The sequence below is a fragment of the Hyperolius riggenbachi genome, chromosome 9, assembly GCF_040937935.1.
Source record: "Hyperolius riggenbachi isolate aHypRig1 chromosome 9, aHypRig1.pri, whole genome shotgun sequence".
NCBI classification, from domain to species: Eukaryota; Metazoa; Chordata; class Amphibia; order Anura; family Hyperoliidae; genus Hyperolius; species Hyperolius riggenbachi.
In genome coordinates, this window is record NC_090654.1 from 28,190,989 (window position 1) to 28,209,394 (window position 18,406).

Here is an 18,406-nt window from a genome sequence, read left to right on the forward strand (position 1 = left end):
TTGCTTGGCATTTCAAAATATTCTATAAACACTCCGTATCTGTGTACAGGGAAACAATATATGCAAACTTTGTCCCTAAGGGACAGGCCCTACAGTACTAATGGCAATAAAAACAATAATTTATTGAATCGTCAAAATGAATGACATGACACATTCAGGTCTAAACTCTATGCTAAACAGCTGAAGGAGGCTGTGTTAGATGCAGTCACAGGGATATATTAGTGAGGTCCTGGTCGATTCCCTCTCCCCCACCCCTAAAGTACAGACAATGGGGGGGTTCTATTCCCAATCCCAATTGACAAACTTGCCTGGTGTGTTGTGGCCAGTTCTGATAGTCATCAGGTGACAGTATTTGGACCACAAAGCACGCAAGAGGTGTATACACAAACTGGTAAGGATAGAACAATAAAATCTAGGTGCTCATATTTACAGTGCTATCACCACCCTAGTCAACCAGTTTCACCCCAAAGGGCTTCATCAGGAGTGTAATCAAGCAGTGTAGTGTCTACATATCATACAACACCAAAGTCTAACATAGTATTCTCCCCCCCCCCCCCCCCCCATTAAAGCCCAAGTCAGAGCCAAAATTGATTGAGAATGGGTGATCACACCAGACAGATGATATTGATCGCCCAATCGGTGGCAGATCAGGACGACCAACGTAGAGTGTTGGAAGAAGAGCCCATTCTCACCTGATCCCCGTCACACCCCCTCCTGTGTCCGATGTCTGACATGTTTTGGCGCTTTTCCCTCTCTTTTCTCCCGGGGTGGCTGTGCCATGTGACACATGCTTGAGGCAAAACTGTAGTTGCACCGTGGTATACAGGCCGGGCCTTTAGTGGTCTTTTCTTCTAGCATTTGTCACATGACACAGGCACCCCAGGCTAGAAGACGTGGGAAGGAGCATCGTAGCAGGGGAAGGCACGCCTGGCAAAAGATGAGGGTAGCTCCCCTGACAACACCTGGGGGGGGGGGGGCACATTAGGTGGGGTACACCTGCCGGCCAGATTCTCATCTAGTGAAAATCAGTGTACAGTGTGTGGGCTGCTATAGATTCTTCTCTGATCAGATTCGATCAGAGAGGGATCTATCCGATGGTCGATCTAGTGGCCGCTTAGAGGCAGAAAGTCAGAGGCAAGTCCCCCGACTGGGACACACACAGTTCTAAAGTAATGACATTTGTAACTCTTTACCCTTCTAAAACTACAGTATAAAATATTGGTGAGTTTCTCTTTAATTGTCAGGTTCTGTGCATTGTCTGCAAAATAAAATTGCCATAAGAAAAAGAGGTTTTCTTTTCGAGTAAAGCTATTTACTTTGTTGTAAAGGGTGTAAAGCAATCTTGGAGTTTTATTGCTGTCCTATATCCTCATCTGTGACTATTTTCTACCTCCTGTTCCCAGCAACAGCAATAATATATTATCATTTGTATTTAATATTTGTAGACTGGGGGAAAGTTTAAATTCCTAACTAGTTTTTTATATTGTGGCTACTAATGTCCTGTCTGCTTGTGAATACACACATCTAACTTTGATTGGCCAATCACTGACCAATTTTACCACCTCCATGAAGTTCAAGTATGAGGGCTAACAGAGGGAGAGCTGTGAACAGATTGGGTTCTATTCATAAAACCTTCCCGCAAGTTTTCCGCTCAAAACAGCGGATTTTCACATCCATTTAGCAAAGTGGGCATTCATAAAAGCTGTTCCCGCATGAAAATCTGTGATCCCCCAGCAGAGCGAGAAATTTCCGCCTTCTCCAGTGTTTTTCTAGATTTATCTAGAAAAAAGTAACAACATCTAGAAAAAAAGTAACAAAATGGCCATTCATAAAGTTTAGAGGAAGCGGTATGTGGACGGGAAATACCGCTTCCTCTGATTTTGCGGATTACATACAAGTGAATGGGACAGACTGCCCAGAGAGAGCAGTGCACGGAGGGACTCTGCCGGCTGAAGTGTTTCCGCATGCCTTCCGACAGCTTAGGCCCGGTTCACATTAGCGGTCACCGTCCGGAATCGCCGAGCCGGACCGCATGCGGAACGGACGCACGGCATAGCAATGAAAGTCTATGCGTCCGTTCACATGCGTCCGGATCCGGACTGGATCCAGACTCCGGCATAAGACCCAACATGCGCTATTTTTTGGTCCGGCTCCTCCGGCAGACGTATCCGGAGCGGAGCCGGACTGCACCGTCCGGCCAATACAAACCAATGAGAACCGGAGAGCGCACAACACACTGGCTATAAAATCCGGATGTTCTACCCCACTTCCTATGCGTATTGTAGCGGCGATTTTGGATGGGGACACATGGGCAAGCATTTTGGAGTGGAGCAGCAGTGACTTTAAACGTGCTGGAGATGTTGGCAGTATGTCGGAGGTGGAGGTGAGTGCTAAACAGCGGAGGGCCTGATTCCACAGGTGCACCTTCTGCTGACCTCCCAGACCCCAACATTTTTATTCTATTTCTACTATCTTTTGCCAAACGGATCTGGATCGCATCCTGATGAACACCTGATGCAAACTGACTGGATCCGGATCAGAACCGTACGGTTCTGATCCGGTCGTACGGTTCCGATCCGGTCATACGGTTCTGATCCGGTCAGGTCATCCGGTCCGTTTGGCAGAGAACCGCAAGTGTGAACGGGGCCTTACCGCCAGCTTTCAGCGGGAGATCTCCGCACTTGCATCGCAGCTGGCAAGATTTTTTATGAATTACCACCCAGAAGTCTAAAATACCGCTGCGGTATTTTCCCTCCAGGAGTTTTTTCGCCACGACTTTTTTTATGAATAGAGCCCATTGTCTAGGTAAGCTCTTGTGCTGTTATCTCTATAAGAGGCAGCAGCTATAACCTCAAAAAGTTTCAAAACCCTTTGCAAATCTAAAATTAACATACGCACGGGGACAGTCTGTCTCTATATGAAAAGTTCCAAATTTCATGGCTTAATGGGTTAAGCTTGCCCTCAATAAAGATGGCTACCAGACCTGTGTACGTAACTACGTCTAGTAGCCGCGCATGCGCGCCGCTTCCGCTCTCTATGGTAACCGCGTACACAGAGGTCGGCGCAGGCGCAGTCCGCTGGTATACAGGCAACTGGAAGATGGCGGAGATTGGAGCGGTTGCTATGAAGCAGCCAGGGAGGAACGAGCCGCGTCTGTAACGCGCCCAGGTACCGGTAGAGCGGGGCTGGTATTACATTATCGCTTCTGCTGCAGAGGGGCGCGGAGATCATCAGCCCGAGGCGCTGTCACTTCTGAGGACCAGCCAGAGCCATTGTTGTAAGGGGGAGGTGCTGCCTGCTCTGTTACTATGGCAGCAGCTACTCATCTGCTCCTATATGTGACCCTTGACCCGAGTGATCAATGACTTAATGTGTGGCTGCAGTGTATTACTCCAAATTACAGAGAGACCAGGGATGCAGTGTGTGACTCCAGTGTGCAGAGAGGCCAGGGATGCAGTGTGTGACCTCAGTGTACAGAGAGGCCAGGGGTGCAGTGTGTGACTCCAGTGTGCAGAGTGTGACTCCAGTGTGCAGAGAGGCCAGGGATGCAGTGTGTGACCTCAGTGTACAGAGAGGCCAGGGATGCAGTGTGTGACTCCAGTGTACAGAGAGGCCAGGAGTGCAGTGTAGAGGCCAGGGGTGCAGTGTGTGTGACTCCAGTGTACAGAGATGTCAGTGGTGCAGTGTGTGACCTCAGTGTACAGAGAGGCCAGGGGTGCAGTGTATTACTCCAAATTACAGAGAGGCAAGGGGTGCAGTGTGTGACCCCCAGTGTACAGAGAGGCCAGGGGTGCAGTGTGTGACCTCAGTATACAGAGAGGCCAGGGGTGCAGTGTATTACTCCAAATTACAGAGAGGCAAGGGGTGCAGTGTATTACTCCAAATTACAGAGAGGCAAGGGGTGCAGTGTATTACTCCAAATTACAGAGAGGCAATGGGTGCAGTGTGTGACCCCCAGTGTACACAGAGGCCAGGGGTGCAGTGTATTACTCCAAATTACAGAGAGGCAAGGGGTGCAGTGTGTGACCCCCCAGTGTACAGAGAGGCCAGGGGTGCAGTGTGTGACCTCAGTATACAGAGAGGCCAGGGGTGCAGTGTGTGACCTCAGTGTACAGAGAGGCCAGGGGTGCAGTGTGTGACCTCAGTGTACAGAGAGGCCAGGGGTGCAGTGTGTGACCTCAGTGTACAGAGAGGCAAGGGGTGCAGTGTGTGACCCCCAGTGTACAGAGAGGCCAGGGGTGCAGTGTGTGACCTCAGTATACAGAGAGGCCAGGGGTGCAGTGTGTGACCTCAGTGTACAGAGAGGCCAGGGATGCAGTGTGTGACCTCAGTGTACAGAGAGGCCAGGGGTGCAGTGTGTGACCTCAGTGTACAGAGAGGCCAGGGGTGCAGTGTGTGACTCCAGTGTACAGAGAGGCCAGGAGTGCAGTGTATTACTCCAAATTACAGAGATGCCAGGGATGCAGTGTGTGACTCCAGTGTACAGAGAGGCCAGGGGTGCAGTGTGTGACCTCAGTATACAGAGAGGCCAGGGGTGCAGTGTGTGACCTCAGTGTACAGAGAGGCCAGGGATGCAGTGTGTGACCTCAGTGTACAGAGAGGCCAGGGGTGCAGTGTGTGACCTCAGTGTACAGAGAGGCCAGGGGTGCAGTGTGTGACCTCAGTGTACAGAGAGGCCAGGGGTGCAGTGTGTGACTCCAGTGTACAGAGAGGCCAGGAGTGCAGTGTATTACTCCAAATTACAGAGAGGCCAGGGATGCAGTGTGTGACTCCAGTGTACAGAGAGGCCAGGGGTGCAGTGTGTGACTCCAGTGTACCGAGAGGCCAGGAGTGCAGTGTATTACTCCAAATTACAGAGAGGCCAGGGATGCAGTGTGTGACTCCAGTGTACAGAGATGCCAGGGATGCAGTGAGTGACCTCAGTGTACAGAGAGGCCAGGGGTGCAGTGTGACCCCGGTGTGCAGAGAGGCCAGGGGTGCAGTGTGTGACCTCAGTGTACAGAGAGGCCAGGGATGCAGTGTGTGACCTCAGTGTACAGAGAGGCCAGGGATGCAGTGTGTGACCTCAGTGTACAGAGAGGCCAGGGATGCAGTGTGTGACCCCAGTGTACAGAGAGGTCAGGGGTGCAGTGTGCGACCCCAGTGTACAGAGAGGCCATGGGTGCAGTGTGTGTCCCTAGTATAGAGAGAGGCCAGGGATGCAGTGTGTGACTCCAGTGTACAGAGAGGCCATGGGTGCAGTGTGTGACCCCAGTGTACAGAGAGGTCAGTGGTGCAGTGTGTGACCTCCGTGTACAGAGAGGCCAGGGATGCAGTGTGTGACCCCAGTGTACAGAGAGGTCAGGGGTGCAGTGTGCGACCCCAGTGTACAGAGAGGCCATGGGTGCAGTGTGTGTCCCTAGTATAGAGAGAGGCCAGGGATGCAGTGTGTGACTCCAGTGTACAGAGAGGCCATGGGTGCAGTGTGTGACCCCAGTGTACAGAGAGGTCAGGGGTGCAGTGTGCGACCCCAGTGTACAGAGAGGCCATGGGTGCAGTGTGTGTCCCTAGTATAGAGAGAGGCCAGGGATGCAGTGTGTGACTCCAGTGTACAGAGAGGCCAGGGGTGCAGTGGCATCTCTAGAGTTACAGATCCGAATCGTTTTTCGCTAAGCATGACTGGGTCCTGCCCGGCTTTAGGTTTGGCACAATACATAGCTCAAGTAGAGGATAGAGATAGGCGCAAAAAATGCAGTTAACAAAAGCGAAAGAAAACAACAATGCACATTATACAAACACTTCCAAATTGTGACACACAAGTCTAATCAGTTTAGTCATTTTGGGCCAGTTGACTGTATGACAGAAAAAACACTGTCCTGGTTGCATGTTAACCATTTCAGCTCTGTCGTTTTTCACCTTATGCACCTCCCATTCATTAATAACTTTATCGCTACTTATCACTATGAATTGATCTATATCTTATTTTTTTTCTGCCACCAATTAGGCTTTCTTTGGGTGGTACATTTTGCTAAGAATTATTTTTTTCTAAATGCATTTTAACAGGAAATATAAGAAGAAAATGGAAAAAAATCATTATTTTAAAATACAGGTCTTTCTAAAAAAAATTGCATATTGTGATAAAGTTCATTATTTTCTGTAATGTACTGATAAACATTAGACTTTCATATATTTTAGATTCATTACACACAACTGAAGTAGTTCAAGCCTTTTATTGTTTTGATATGATGTTGATGTTTTGATGATTTTGGCATACAGCTCATAAAACCCCAAAATTCCTATCTCAAAAAATTAGCATATTTCATCCGACCAATAAAAGAAAAGTGTTTTTAAAACAAAAAAAAGAGAGTCAACCTTCAAATAATTCTGTTCAGTTATGCACTCAATACTTGGTCAGGAATCCTTTTGCAGAAATGACTGCTTCAATGCGGCGTGGCATGGAGGCAATCAGCCTGTGGAACTGCTCAGGTGTTATGGAGGCCCAGGATGCTTCGATAGCGGCCTTAAAGGGAACCTTAACTGAACGGGGGGGTATAGAGTTTTACTTACCTGGGCTATTGCCAGCCCCCTGCAGCAGTCCTGTGCCCTCGGCGCCGCTCTGGAATCCTCTGGTCCCCCGCTGTCACTTAGTTTCGTTTTTGACGACTCACCAGTCGCCGGCCGCCATGCGTATTATTGGACGCAATCACCAATGCAATTAGCGCTATTGCGGACCGCAACGCGTACAAAAATATGCGTTGCCGCATTCCGCACGCGTAGATATGCGGCAACGCGTATTTTTGTGCGCGTTGCGGTCCGCAATCGCGCTAATTGCATTGGTGAATGCGTCCAATAATACGCATGGCGGCCGGCGACTGGTGAGTCGTCAAAAACGAAACTAAGTGACAGTGGGGGACCAGAGGATTCCAGAGCGGCGCCGAGGGCACAGGACTGCTGCAGGGGGCTGGTAATAGCCCCAGGTAAGTAAAACTCTATACCCCCCGTTCAGTTAAGGTTCCCTTTAAGCTCATCCAGAGTGTTGGGTCTTGCGTCTCTCAACTTTCTCTTCACAATATCCCACAGATTCTCTATGGGGTTCAGGTCAGGAGAGTTGGCAGGTCAATTGAGCACAGTAATACCATGGTCAGTAAATTATTTACCAGTGGTTTTAGCACTGTGAGCAGGTGCCAGGTCGTGCTGAAAAATGAAATCTTCATCTCCATAAAGCTTTTCAGCAGATGGAAGCATGAAGTGCTCCAAAATCTCCTGCTAGCTAGCTGCATTGACCCTGCCCTTGATAAAACATAGTGGACCAACACCAGCAGCTGACATGGCACCCCAGACCATCACGGACTGTGGGAACTTGACTCTGGACTTCAGGCATTTTGGCATTTCCCTCTCCCCAGTCTTCCTCTAGACTCTGGCACCTTGATTTCCGAATGACATGCAAAAGTTGCTTTCATCCAAAAAAAGTACTTTGGACCACTGAGCAACAGTCCAGTGCTGCTTCTCTGTAGCCCAGGTCAGGCGCTTCTGCCGCTGTTTCTGGCTTGACCTGGGGAATGCGGCACCTGTAGCCCGTTTCCTGCCACACGCCTGTACGCGGTGGCTCTGGATGTTTCTACTCCAGACTCAGTCCACTGCTTCCGCAGGTCCCCCAAGGTCTGGAATCGGTCCTTCTCCACAATCTTCCTCAGGGTCCGGTCACCTCTTCTCATTGTGCAGCGTTTTCTGCCACACTCTTTCCTTCCCACAGACTTCCCACTGAGGTGCCTTGATACAGCAGTCTGGGAACAGCCTATTCGTTCAGAAATTTCTTTCTGTGTCTTACCCTCTTGCTTGAGGGTGTCAATGATGGCCTTCTGGACAGCAGTCAGGTCGGCAGTCTTAAGGGGCCCATACACTCAGCCGATTTTCTGGCCGACCGATCGATCCCGATCGATCGATCGATTGAAAATCGGTTGGCCAATCGACCGATCGATGGCCGATTTCGATCAATTTCGATGGATTTCCATCGAACTGGCAGGGTGGAAAATGTAGGTCGATCTGATGAGATTGCTTATCAGTTTGCATTGGCCTTAATGGAAATCTGATGGCAAAAAAAATGCCATCAGATCGAATTTCAATAGATTTCAAACTGAAATCTATTGGAATTCTATCCTGGTAAAAAAATGTTCTAAAAAAGCATCAGATAGATCATCAGATGCATTTCTTATCTATCTGCTGCCAATCTGACGAGTGTATGGGCACCTTTACCCATGATTGCGGTTTTGAGTAATAAACCAGGCTGGGAGTTTTTAAAAGCCTCAGGAATCGTTTGCAGTTGTTTAGAGTTAATTACCGGTAGTTGATTCAGATGATTAGGTTAATAGCTCGTTTAATGCTAATTTTTTGAGATAGGAATTTTGTGTTTTCATGAGCTATATGCCAAGATCATCAGTATTAAAACAATAAAAGGCTTGAACTTCTTCAGTTGTGTGTAATGAATCTAAAATGTATGACAGTCTAATGTTTATCAGTACATTACAGAAAATAATGAACTTTATCACAATATACACATTTTTTGAGAAGGACCTGTACATGCTACCATAATTAAAACCCACACATTTTAATTGCCCATTTGTCCCGGTTATTACACCATTTAAATGATGTCCCTATCACAATGTATAGTGTCAATATTTTATTTGTAAATAAAGGTGCATTTTTCAGTTTTCATTTATCAATATTTACAAGCTTATAATTTAAAAAATATTAGTAATATAATCTTTTGACATGCATATTAAAAAGTTTAGACCCTTAGGTAACTATTTGTTTTGTTTTGTTTTTTCAAATTGTAATTTTTTTTTAAGTTAACATTTTTATTAAAGTATTAATTGGGTGTGGGGGGTAAACAGTTAATTTTAATTGTAATTTTTTTTGTTTTATGTGAAAAAAAGTATGTAAATGTAGTTTTACTATTTGGCCACAAGATGGCCACAGTGATTTTTTTTTTTTTTTTTTTTTAATTCCCATGCTGTAAGAGAGCATTCTTGCTTACAGGAAGTTTGAGGACAAGGTTTTTTGTTTTGTTTTGGGTTAGAGAGGCGGCTGCTTGTTATAAGAAGCTGTCGGTCTTGCTACCGGGGATTAGATCAATGCATGGAAACATCAATGAATGGGAACTATGTTTCCATTCATTGATCTCCTGGCTAACGGTGGCAGCACAGGAGCCACCTGGACGTGACAATTACGTCCAGGCGGCTAAAATGGTTAAGAGGCGGTGGGCACTGATGGGGGTGGAAGAATTAGGAGGGAGTTCAGGAGATTGACAGCCGAGGGGAAGTAAAGTGGTGTCATGTGTAATAAAAAAGCAGTATTATATATTTTGTGTATGACAACTTTTTGTATCTCTGAAATGTTGTCTCACAAGTTGTTGGTTAGTAGGGGACTGTAATGTATGAACCATGACCTCACGGTGCAGTTATTAGTGATCCACCACAGTCACCCCTGACCTCACCTTGCAGTTATTAGTGATCCACCACAGTCACCCCTGACCTCACTGTGCAGTTATTAGTGATCCACCACAGTCACCCCTGACCTCACTGTGCAGTTATTAGTGATCTACCACAGTCACCCCTGACCTCACTGTGCAGTTATTAGTGACCCACCACAGTCACCCCTGACCTCACTGTGCAGTTATTAGTGATCCACCACAGTCACCCCTGACCTCACTGTGCAGTTATTAGTGATCTACCACAGTCACCCCTGACCTCACTGTGCAGTTATTAGTGATCCAACACAGTCACCCCTGACCTCACTGTGCAGTTATTAGTGATCTACCACAGTCACCACTGACCTCACTGTGCAGTTATTAGTGATCTACCACAGTCACTCCTGACCTCACTGTGCAGTTATTAGTGACCCACCACAGTCACCCCTAACCTCACTGTGCAGTTATTAGTGATCTACCACAGTCACCCCTGACCTCACCGTGCAGTTATTAGTGATCTACCACAGTCACCCCTGACCTCACTGTGCAGTTATTAGTGATCTACCACAGTCACTCCTGACCTCACTGTGCAGTTATTAGTGACCCACCACAGTCACCCCTAACCTCACTGTGCAGTTATTAGTGATCCACCACAGTCACCTCTGACCTCACTGTGCAGTTATTAGTGATCTACCACAGTCATCCCTGACCTCACTGTGCAGTTATTAGTGATCTACCACAGTCATCCCTGACCTCACCGCGCAGTTATTAGTGATCTACCACAGTCATCCCTGACCTCACTGTGCAGTTATTAGTGATCTACCACAGTCACCTCTGACCTCACCGTGCAGTTATTAGTGATCCACCACAGTCACCTCTGACCTCACCGTGCAGTTATTAGTGATCTACCACAGTCACCCTTGACCTCACCGTGCAGTTATTAGTGATCCACCACAGTCACCCCTGACCTCACTGTGCAGTTATTAGTGATCCAACACAGTCACCCCTGACCTCACTGTGCAGTTATTAGTGATCCAACACAGTCACCCCTGACCTCACCGTGCAGTTATTAGTGATCTACCACAGTCATCCCTGACCTCACTGTGCAGTTATTAGTGATCTACCACAGTCATCCCTGACCTCACTGTGCAGTTATTAGTGATCTACCACAGTCATCCCTGACCTCACTGTGCAGTTATTAGTGATCCACCACAGTCACCCCTGACCTCACCGTGCAGTTATTAGTGATCCACCACAGTCACCCCTGACCTCACCGTGCAGTTATTAGTGATCCACCACAGTAACCCCTGACCTCACCATGCAGTTATTAGTGATCCACCACAGTCACCCCTGACCTCACCATGCAGTTATTAGTGATCTACCACAGTCACCCCTGACCTCACTGTGCAGTTATTAGTGATCCACCACAGTCACCCCTGACCTCACTGTGCAGTTATTAGTGATCCACCACAGTCATCCCTGACCTCACTGTGCAGTTATTAGTGATCTACCACAGTCATCCCTGACCTCACTGTGCAGTTATTAGTGATCTACCACAGTCATCCCTGACCTCACCGTGCAGTTATTAGTGATCTACCACAGTCACCTCTGACCTCACCGTGCAGTTATTAGTGATCCACCACAGTCACCCCTGACCTCACCGTGCAGTTATTAGTGATCTACCACAGTCACCCCTGACCTCACCGTGCAGTTATTAGTGATCCACCACAGTCACCCCTGACCTCACCGTGCAGTTATTAGTGATCCACCACAGTCACCTCTGACCTCACCGTGCAGTTATTAGTGATCTACCACAGTCACCCCTGACCTCACTGTGCAGTTATTAGTGATCTACCACAGTCACCTCTGACCTCACCGTGCAGTTATTAGTGATCCACCACAGTCACCCCTGACCTCACCGTGCAGTTATTAGTGATCTACCACAGTCACCCTTGACCTCACCGTGCAGTTATTAGTGATCCACCACAGTAACCCCTGACCTCACCGCGCAGTTATTAGTGATCTACCACAGTCACCCCTGACCTCACCGCGCAGTTATTAGTGATCCACCACAGTCACCCCTGACCTCACCGTGCAGTTATTAGTGATCCACCACAGTCACCCCTGACCTCACCGTGCAGGTATTAGTGATCTACCACAGTCACCCCTGACCTCACTGTGCAGTTATTAGTGATCCAACACAGTCACCCCTGACCTCACTGTGCAGTTAGTGATCTACCACAGTCACCCCTGACCTCACCGTGCAGTTATTAGTGATCCACCACAGTCACCCCTGACCTCACCTTGCAGTTATTAGTGATCCACCACAGTCACCCCTGACCTCACTGTGCAGTTAGTGATCTACCACAGTCACCTCTGACCTCACCGTGCAGTTATTAGTGATCCACCACAGTCACCCCTGACCTCACCTTGCAGTTATTAGTGATCCACCACAGTCACCCCTGACCTCACTGTACAGTTATTAGTGATCCACCACAGTCACCCCTGACCTCACTGTGCAGTTAGTGATCTACCACAGTCACCCCTGACCTCACTGTGCAGTTATTAGTGATCCACCACAGTCACCCCTGACCTCACTGTGCAGTTATTAGTGATCCACCACAGTCACCCCTGACCTCACCGTGCAGTTATTAGTGATCCACCACAGTCACCTCTGACCTCACCGTGCAGTTATTAGTGATCCACCACAGTCACCTCTGACCTCACTGTGCAGTTATTAGTGATCCACCACAGTCACCTCTGACCTCACCGTGCAGTTATTAGTGATCCACCACAGTCACCTCTGACCTCACTGTGCAGTTATTAGTGATCCACCACAGTCACCTCTGACCTCACTGTGCAGTTATTAGTGATCTACCACAGTCACCTCTGACCTCACTGTGCAGTTATTAGTGATGCACCACAGTCACCCCTGACCTCACTGTGCAGTTATTAGTGATCTACCACAGTCACCCCTGACCTCACTGTGCAGTTATTAGTGATCCACCACAGTCACCGCTGACCTCACTGTGCAGTTATTAGTGATCTACCACAGTCACCTCTGACCTCACTGTGCAGTTATTAGTGATGCACCACAGTCACCCCTGACCTCACTGTGCAGTTATTAGTGATCCACCACAGTCACCTCTGACCTCACCGTGCAGTTATTAGTGATCCACCACAGTCACCTCTGACCTCACTGTGCAGTTATTAGTGATCCACCACAGTCACCTCTGACCTCACTGTGCAGTTATTAGTGATCTACCACAGTCACCTCTGACCTCACTGTGCAGTTATTAGTGATGCACCACAGTCACCCCTGACCTCACTGTGCAGTTATTAGTGATCTACCACAGTCACCCCTGACCTCACTGTGCAGTTATTAGTGATCCACCACAGTCACCGCTGACCTCACTGTGCAGTTATTAGTGATCTACCACAGTCACCTCTGACCTCACTGTGCAGTTATTAGTGATGCACCACAGTCACCCCTGACCTCACTGTGCAGTTATTAATGATCCACCACAGTCACCCCTGACCTCACCGTGCAGTTATTAGTGATCCACCACAGTCACCCCTGACCTCACTGTGCAGTTATTTGTGATCTACCACAGTCACCCCTGACCTCACTGTGCAGTTATTAGTGATCCACCACAGTCACCTCTGACCTCACTGTGCAGTTATTAGTGATCCACCACAGTCACCCCTGACCTCACCGTGCAGTTATTAGTGATCTACCACAGTCACCCCTGACCTCACTGTGCAGTTATTAGTGATGCACCACAGTCACCCCTGACCTCACTGTGCAGTTATTAGTGATCTACCACAGTCACCCCTGACCTCACTGTGCAGTTATTAGTGATCCACCACAGTCACCGCTGACCTCACTGTGCAGTTATTAGTGATCTACCACAGTCACCTCTGACCTCACTGTGCAGTTATTAGTGATGCACCACAGTCACCCCTGACCTCACTGTGCAGTTATTAATGATCCACCACAGTCACCCCTGACCTCACCGTGCAGTTATTTGTGATCTACCACAGTCACCCCTGACCTCACTGTGCAGTTATTAGTGATCCACCACAGTCACCTCTGACCTCACTGTGCAGTTATTAATGATCCACCACAGTCACCCCTGACCTCACTGTGCAGTTATTTGTGATCTACCACAGTCACCCCTGACCTCACTGTGCAGTTATTAGTGATCCACCACAGTCACCCCTGACCTCACTGTGCAGTTATTAGTGATCCACCACAGTCACCCCTGACCTCACTGTGCAGTTATTTGTGATCTACCACAGTCACCCCTGACCTCACTGTGCAGTTATTAGTGATCCACCACAGTCACCCCTGACCTCACTGTGCAGTTATTAGTGATCCACCACAGTCACCCCTGACCTCACTGTGCAGTTATTAGTGATCCACCACAGTCACCCCTGACCTCACCGCGCAGTTATTAGTGATCCACCACAGTCACCCCTGACCTCACTGTGCAGTTATTAGTGATCCACCACAGTCACCCCTGACCTCACCGCGCAGTTATTAGTGATCCACCACAGTCACCCCTGACCTCACCGCGCAGTTATTAGTGATCCACCACAGTCACCCCTGACCTCACCGTGCAGTTATTAATGATCCACCACAGTCACCCCTGACCTCACCGTGCAGTTATTAATGATCCACCACAGTCACCCCTGATCTCACCGTGCAGTTATTAGTGATCCACCACAGTCACCCCTGACCTCACTGTGCAGTTATTTGTGATCTACCACAGTCACCCCTGACCTCACTGTGCAGTTATTAGTGATGCACCACAGTCACCCCTGACCTCACCGTGCAGTTATTAGTGACCCACCACAGTCACCCCTGACCTCACTGTGCAGTTATTAGTGATCCACCACAGTCACCCCTGACCTCACTGTGCAGTTATTAGTGACCCACCACAGTCACCCCTGATCTCACCGTGCAGTTATTAGTGACCCACCACAGTCACCCCTGACCTCACTGTGCAGTTATTAGTGATCCACCACAGTCACCCCTGACCTCACTGTGCAGTTATTAGTGATCTACCACAGTCACCCCTGACCTCACTGTGCAGTTATTAGTGATCCACCACAGTCACCCCTGACCTCACCGTGCAGTTATTAGTGATGCACCACAGTCACCCCTGACCTCACTGTGCAGTTATTAGTGATCCAACACAGTCACCCCTGACCTCACTGTGCAGTTATTAGTGATCTACCACAGTCACTCCTGACCTCACCATGCAGTTATTAGTGATCTACCACAGTCACCCCTGACCTCACTGTGCAGTTACTAGTGACCCACCACAGTCACCCCTGACCTCACTGTGCAGTTATTAGTGACCCACCATAGTCACCCCTGACCTCACCGTGCAGTTATTAGTGATCTACCACAGTCACCCCTGACCTCACTGTGCAGTTACTAGTGACCCACCACAGTCACCCTTGACCTCACCGTGCAGTTATTAGTGATCCACCACAGTCACCCCTGACCTCACCGTGCAGTTATTAGTGACCCACCACAGTCACCCCTGACCTCACCGTGCAGTTATTAGTGATCTACCACAGTCACCGCTGACCTCACTGTGCAGTTATTAGTGATCTACCACAGTCACCCCTGACCTCACTGTGCAGTTATTAGTGATCTACCACAGTCACCGCTGACCTCGCCGTGCAGTTATTAGTGATCTACCGCAGTCACCCCTGACCTCACTGTACAGATATTAGTGATCCACCACAGTCACCCCTGACCTCACTGTGCAGTTATTAGTGATCCACCACAGTCACCCCTGACCTCACCGTGTGGTTATTAGTGATCCACCACAGTCACCCCTGACCTCACCGTGCAGTTATTAGTGATCCACCACAGTCACCCCTGACCTCACCGTGCAGTTATTAGTGATCCACCACAGTCACCCCTGACCTCACCGTGCGGTTATTAGTGATCCACCACAGTCACCCCTGACCTCACCGTGCAGTTATTAGTGATCCACCACAGTCACCCCTGACCTCACCGTGCAGTTATTAGTGATCCACCACAGTCACCCCTGACCTCACCGTGCAGTTATTAGTGATCCACCACAGTCACCCCTGACCTCACCGTGCAGTTAGTGATCTACCACAGTCACCCCTGACCTCACCGTGCAGTTATTAGTGATCCACCACAGTCACCCCTGACCTCACCGTGCAGTTATTAGTGATCCACCACAGTCACCCCTGACCTTACCGCGCAGTTATTAGTGATCCACCACAGTCACCCCTGACCTCACTGTGCAGTTATTAGTGATCTACCACAGTCATCCCTGACCTCACTGTGCAGTTATTAGTGATCTACCACAGTCATCCCTGACCTCACTGTGCAGTTATTAGTGATCCACCACAGTAACCCCTGACCTCACCATGCAGTTATTAGTGATCCACCACAGTCACCCCTGACCTCACCGTGCAGTTATTAGTGATCCACCACAGTCACCCCTGACCTCACTGTGCAGTTATTAGTGATCCACCACAGTCACCCCTGACCTCACCGCGCAGTTATTAGTGATCCAACAGTCACCCCTGACCTCACTGTGCAGTTATTAGTGATCCACCACAGTAACCCCTGACCTCACCATGCAGTTATTAGTGATCCACCACAGTCACCCCTGACCTCACCGTGCAGTTATTAGTGATCCACCACAGTCACCCCTGACCTCACTGTGCAGTTATTAGTGATCCACCACAGTCACCCCTGACCTCACCGTGCAGTTATTAGTGATCTACCACAGTCACCCCTGACCTCACCGTGCAGTTATTAGTGATCCACCACAGTCACCCCTGACCTCACTGTGCAGTTATTAGTGATCCACCACAGTCACCTCTGACCTCACCGTGCAGTTATTAGTGATCCACCACAGTCACCTCTGACCTCACTGTGCAGTTATTAGTGATCTACCACAGCCACCCCTGACCTCACTGTGCAGTTAGTAGTGATCCACCACAGTCACCCCTGACCTCACTGTGCAGTTATTAGTGATCTACCACAGTCACCCCTGACCTCACTGTGCAGTTATTAGTGATCTACCACAGTCACCCCTGACCTCACCGTGCAGTTATTAGTGATCCACCACAGTCACCCCTGACCTCACTGTGCAGTTATTAGTGATCCACCACAGTCACCTCTGACCTCACCGTGCAGTTATTAGTGATGCACCACAGTCACCCCTGACCTCACCGTGCAGTTATTAGTGATCTACCACAGTCACCCCTGACCTCACTGTGCAGTTATTAGTGATCCACCACAGTCACCCCTGACCTCACTGTGCAGTTATTAGTGATCCACCACAGTCACCTCTGACCTCACCGTGCAGTTATTAGTGATGCACCACAGTCACCGCTGACCTCACCGTGCAGTTATTAGTGATGCACCACAGTCATCCCTGACCTCACTGTGCAGTTATTAGTGATCCAACACAGTCACCCCTGACCTCACCGCACAGTTATTAGTGATCTACCACAGTCACCCCTGACCTCACTGTGCAGTTACTAGTGATCCACCACAGTCACCCCTGACCTCACTGTGCAGTTATTAGTGATCCACCACAGTCACCCCTGACCTCACTGTGCAGTTATTAGTGATCCACCACAGTCACCCCTGACCTCACTGTGCAGTTATTAGTGATCCACCACAGTCACCCCTGACCTCACCATGCAGTTATTAGTGATCCACCACAGTCACCCCTGACCTCACTGTGCAGTTATTAGTGATCCACCACAGTCACCCCTGACCTCACCGTGCAGTTATTAGTGATCTACCACAGCCACCCCTGACCTCACTGTGCAGTTAGTAGTGATCCACCACAGTCACCCCTGACCTCACTGTGCAGTTATTAGTGATCTACCACAGTCACCCCTGACCTCACTGTGCAGTTATTAGTGATCCACCACAGTCACCCCTGACCTCACTGTGCAGTTATTAGTGATGCACCACAGTCACCCCTGACCTCACCGTGCAGTTATTAGTGATCTACCACAGTCACCCCTGACCTTACCGCGCAGTTATTAGTGATCCACCACAGTCACCCCTGACCTCACTGTGCAGTTATTAGTGATCCACCACAGTAACCCCTGACCTCACCGCACAGTTATTAGTGATCTACCACAGTCACCCCTGACCTCACCGTGCAGTTATTAGTGATCCACCACAGTCACCCCTGACCTCACGGTGCAGTTATTAGTGATCCACCACAGTCACCTCTGACCTCACCGTGCAGTTATTAGTGATCCACCACAGTCACCGCTGACCTCACTGTGCAGTTATTAGTGATCCACCACAGTCACCTCTGACCTCACTGTGCAGTTATTAGTGATCTACCACAGTCATCCCTGACCTCACTGTGCAGTTATTAGTGATCCACCACAGTCACCCCTGATCTCACCGTGCAGTTATTAGTGATGCACCACAGTCACCCCTGACCTCACCGTGCAGTTAGTGATCTACCACAGTCACCCCTGACCTCACCGTGCAGTTACTAGTGATCTACCACAGTCACCCCTGACCTCACTGTGCAGTTATTAGTGATCTACCACAGTCATCCCTGACCTCACTGTGCAGTTATTAGTGATCCACCACAGTCACCTCTGACCTCACCGTGCAGTTATTAGTGATGCACCACAGTCACCCCTGACCTCACCGTGCAGTTATTAGTGATCTACCACAGTCACCCCTGACCTCACTGTGCAGTTATTAGTGATCCACCACAGTCACCCCTGACCTCACTGTGCAGTTATTAGTGATCCAACACAGTCACCCCTGACCTCACTGTGCAGTTATTAGTGATCCACCACAGTAACCCCTGACCTCACCGCGCAGTTAGTGATCTACCACAGTCACCCCTGACCTCACCGTGCAGTTATTAGTGATCTACCACAGCCACCCCTGACCTCACTGTGCAGTTA

The 18,406-nt window shown here is 49.1% G+C and overlaps 1 protein-coding gene across 3 annotated transcripts in view; it reads left to right on the forward strand.

The window, feature by feature from the left end:
- Positions 1–3,047: 3,047 nt before the first annotated feature.
- The window catches only part of USP21 (ubiquitin specific peptidase 21), an 81,535-nt gene continuing 66,176 nt past the window's right edge, over positions 3,048–18,406 (forward strand). For 2 of the 3 annotated variants that reach the window (XM_068252256.1, XM_068252260.1), the window contains exon 1: positions 3,048–3,168. The gene's annotated coding sequence lies outside the window, so the exon portion shown is untranslated. The other variant, XM_068252259.1, reaches the window with a different exon arrangement.